General features: G+C 38.3%; 1 long non-coding RNA gene across 1 annotated transcript; it reads right to left on the bottom strand.

The window, feature by feature from the left end:
• Window positions 1-468: 468 nt before the first annotated feature.
• Window positions 469-1906, bottom strand: LOC117554893. The gene is made up of 3 exons (XR_004570332.1): window positions 1748-1906; window positions 929-1017; window positions 469-687 (listed from the first exon to the last, which is right to left on the bottom strand). It is a non-coding gene; the product is annotated as an uncharacterized LOC117554893 (long non-coding RNA).
• Window positions 1907-4896: the final 2990 nt, after the last annotated feature.

The following is a 4896-nucleotide window of genomic DNA, read 5'->3' as shown; positions in this document are numbered from 1 at the left end:
GTACAGAGCTTGGGTTTCTCTAGCTGGTTCAACATCATACAGTGAGTCGATTGCTTCACAATTTTCTTCTATTCGATTGTACACCTTGACTCGAGCTCTTGCGGCTTTCAGCTTTTTAACCTCTTCTAGGCGTTCAAGCTTTCTCTGCTTTTCTTGCATTGCCTGAAGTCTGGCTTGCTTTTCAAACTCAAATTTTGCCATCTGTTTTTTATCTTCAGTCTCCAGCCTTTGAAGTTCTGTTGCTTAGTGCTGGGGGGAAACGATTATTTTGAAAACGATTAATCGGGCGATTATTTTATCGATTAGTCGACTAATCTAACGATTATTTTTCTGTTGTTCGATTAATAAAAAACATAATGTATCTCAAATAAATACCAAAACATTCTTAATAATATTTTTTTTTTTTTATTGCACAGCAAAATAAGAAATATAGAATACAATTATACAAAATAAAAAGGCCAGCCTGTTTACTCTTACTGTCCAACAAAAAAATCTAGTATCTAGTATCTAAATATAGTGCAAAAACAAACACTGTGCCGTGCACAGTACAGAAATTCCTGAGTGTTTAACACAATATAACAGTCCCAACACAGAACCTGATGCACAATGAAACTGACTCTCTTAACTACTATTCTGTCAGCTTTTATTTGCCAGCTATGGCAAAGGCCTCATGTCTTTGACGATCACCTGTAAGATAAAACAAATATATTATTATTATTATTATTAATAATAACACAGCACCTTTCATAGAGCCATGTTGCTTACAGTGTAATAAGCTTAATTATTACACAATCCAAACAAGGACACAAATAAAAAGGCCAAGTGAAGAAACACCTAAAAACTAGCTAATAAATCAGGACACAATAAATGGGATCAGGACAGCCATTCCCTCCTAAAGGATGCTCAAAGGAAGCAAATAATTACTTACTCTCAAGATTATTTTGCTGAGTTCGGCTGCCTTCTGTGGAGTGCATTGCGCCTCTTTCCCAAGATAGCAAGGTGGTTCTTTGCTTTGTCCTAGAAAACACAACAGCAATGAGCAATGGAACAACAGCTATGACAGTGGGGCATATTAAATCTACTCTTAAACTCATTGTAGTGCTATGGTATAATTAGCTTACTTGAAGGCTAACGTGGTTACTTTTTAAACAATGTTAAGTCCAACAATGCATTTCATGTTTATCTAAAAGCTTGTAGAGTACTATATCTACACAGTGAAAATGTTTGGTAGTGCAACGCATATGAGCCCTATCACACTTGGATGTGCTGGTGCTCATTTTAATGTTTTCAATGCTCATAAAAACATTAATTAATTCATGACAACTGCGCACCAGCTTACGTGCAGCCCTGGCCTGGACATTGCTTGGCTCCGTTAGTTGACATACATTGATACTATAAGCTGACTAACGTTAGTCTAATGTTATGTTTGACTCGTAAACGACCACAACATGAGTTAGCTCTCTGTGCAGGTTGTTCGTTCCGGGTTAGTAGCGGCTAGATAGCGGTGTTCTGCAGACGTAAACTAGCTACCATTCCAGCCAACATTAAATGCTGACAAACGTTAACTAACACACAGCTGGCGCCGCTAGCTAGGTAGCTAACATTAACTACTAACCAACCAAGCACGAACAAACCGCACGGAGAGCTATAAGATAGTTAGCACTACCGAAGTGCACAGAACTCAAGCTGCACAACACACTACACAAACGTGGAATTAATTTAGCCAAAGTTAGTAGGCCCTACTTACTTATAATTTTTCCCTCCACGAGAGACAAGGGGGTGCCTCCGCTTTAAATGCTCCAACATCGCTGTTGTGCTAGTGTGGTATGCCAACTCCATTTGGCAAAGACTGCAAATAACAATGCCTTTGCGTTTTGGACTACATTTAAAGTATTCCCATGCTTTTGAAGACCCAGGGCGAGATGTTTTTATTTGGGGGCTTTTTGCAGGGCTTTGTGCGCAATCCTGTGAGGAGGAGGTGGTAGCCGTTTCAGTCTCCATAGTTTTTAAAGTGCGATTGCGAACTGCTTGTTGTTGTTTTGGGTGACCCACGTGTGTGTGGCGATGCGTCGACGAGGAAATATGTCGTCGACGATATTTTGAAGTCGACGCGTCGATGTCGTCGACGCGTCGCTACAGTTGCTTCCTTTTCTTGTTCACCTAAAACTGCTAGGACTTCCTGAGATGCAGCGGCTTCAGCTGCAGCTTCAAATCTTTTGACTGAGAGAAGACTAGAATGAGCAGAGCTACATTTTGATCGACAAGACAGTGGAGATAATGAAGAGTCAGTTGAGTTTAGTGTTAGAAATTAAAATCAATGTTTTGATGGCATAATGTACCTTAAATGTACCTTCAGTTTAAATGCTGTTTTATACTGAAAAACCAGACAATTATTGTGCACAACCAGTTAAGCTTTTATTCTGAAAATCCTTCATCTCCGGTTAGCATGTGGCTAGTTTACCATTTCTTATAGAGGTTAATTTAGTAGCGAAATGACATGGAGTGATGCACACAGAAACCTACTGATTTTAACACTGCAACTATAGACGTATTATTATTGCTGAATATTAAATGAAGGTATAGTTTATTTGAATAAAGTTATTGTTTACAGACGTGGGTAAGATGTGACAACTTCCGGAATGACCAGAAACCAAACCAGCCGTGAAGTATTTTCTGTATTTTTTAGAATATTAACTACAACGTTTAGAATGTGTTAAAGGAAAAGTGATGAAAGACAATATGAGGAGAAGAGGCGTGTTTAAGTATGTATTGAATGTACAATGCCTGAATCCTCTGTGTAAACGTAACAACGGACATTAAGATGTGGAGGGCCGGCCCGCAGGGAGGAGCCTGCAGAAGCTATATAAGAGCAGCACCTGAGCGGTTCAGCCTCTTTTCTCTGCTAGCGAGGGCCAGAGACAGCTGCTTTTCTGTCGGACGATATCCTGTTTGTGACTGTACCGCGTCTTTTATTAATTAAAGTACCAATTTGAAAACATCTCAGAGACTCCATTTAGTCTCCTTTTTAAGCTTCTCTTTCCTGGACGCGAGAATAACCATCACAGTTAACAATTGGTGCTCCGCGACGTGATTCTCGTTGGACAGAAGAGACTACACAACCAGCTGTTTTCCGGAGACGCGGCTTCCGTTCGACACAACGAGCTCGAATACTTGGTAAGAGGAAACCTGTTAAATCAAATTCTTCATAGTTTATGCAGTACAAAATAGGTTTGTGTTGGACGGAGGCCAGCGGATCCTGAAAATAGCTGTGTATTTAATGTTAAAACAACCACATTTATAACAATAAGAATTCCATAACACGTGGCGTTGCATTTTCACAATCAGGGTGAGTTCAAATTTCTTTTTTCATATATCTAACCCTGCATGCTATTAATTTGTGTGTGTGTAGTATTTTAAAATATAAATGTGTGTGGCCATTGTACTTTGGGTAGGTGTCTTGTTGTGTTTTCATGTAGGTGTCCCTTGTTACGTCAGTAGTTAAATTAGCCTATGACGTAAGGATATATAAGTCCATTTAACGATTATTGTTAAGATCTATGGGACATAGCGAATTGATTAAGGATCAAGTAATTGAAAACCAACAAGGCATAGCGAATCAACTTAGGGTTGAGTAACTGAAGACAGTGCTAGTCGAAAACAGTTGAGAACTGTTTTAAAAAAGTCCTTTTGAGGAAAGGCTTGATTAAGGTGTAAGCTTTATCAGTGGTCATAACTGTTCTAGTTTCAACCAAGATATTGCGGGTGGAATACGAGATGTGGAGTTACAACAGCATTACGTTAAATTGACGACGGTCATTTAATGGTCGCTGATAAGTTACCATAATACTCCCACCTAGCGTGTCGAAATGGCAGCAGTTGACCAATAGTGGACTATAAAGTCAAATAATACGTAGATAGGTTTATAGCTTATGCGTAAGGGTTCCTAACTTTAAGTGATGATATCAATAAGATAAAGCCCATTTTTTTCATAGTAAACTAGATAGAAATGTTATTTTAAACTGCAGTGTTGTTTTGTGTTCAATTTTCTTGACAAGATTACACCCCGCCATTATTTAAACTCCCCTCTGAGAGCCACGAGGTGTTTTCAAATCCCTTTGTTCTTCAGGTCAAAGGTTGGAAAATCAGTTGCCATCTTGTCTTGTCCTCATGCTGAAAATAAGCCACACGGCAGTCGCTATTTCGTGAAATGCTAATTGAAAGTACTCTGTTTGTTTTGACACACAGTCCCACTCACATGAGGCTAGGCACTCCATATTGATAAGGACAAATCATATTTATTGGCAGAAGTTGGAACTATAAAATAGACAGGTTATCTTACCGTGGGAAGTTTGGTATTTGTAGGAGTCTGGTTTTGAAAATATTGTTGTTTGCAAGTGCGTATTGGCGGTTTATTTGAGATATTCTTGTTTGCAAGTGTGTATTGGCGGTTTATTTGAGATATTCTTGTTTGCAAGTGTGTTTTGGCGGTTATGTGCTGTGTTGTTTAACCATATTCACATTTTCTTCCCATTTTTAAGGAAATAAGCTTCTTCTTGTTAAAAAGAGGTCAGTTTTGCAACAGCTATCCCTAGTGGATTAAGCTGGAAATTACAACAGCGCACTCTGCTGGTAATACAGAATTATTACAAAGATATTATAACATTTTGAAGCTTAATTTTGAGTGTTATTGATGAACACATTCGCCGGGACAGAATTACAAAGTGTTTTCTAATTAACATATGAGAAACTTTACATCATAGACTTTCAAACTAGACTGTAGAATATTCAAACACCAATTGATTAAATCTAACACAAATTATGACATTTACATAGTTCCATACATTTCAGTATGCACTGTACACAGTAGATTTAGATTTTCACAAGACTTCGATTTTC

The sequence above is a fragment of the Gymnodraco acuticeps genome, unplaced genomic scaffold (genome assembly GCF_902827175.1).
Source record: "Gymnodraco acuticeps unplaced genomic scaffold, fGymAcu1.1, whole genome shotgun sequence".
Lineage (NCBI taxonomy): Eukaryota > Metazoa > Chordata > Actinopteri > Perciformes > Bathydraconidae > Gymnodraco > Gymnodraco acuticeps.
This window is presented reverse-complemented; position numbering and strand designations above follow the sequence as displayed.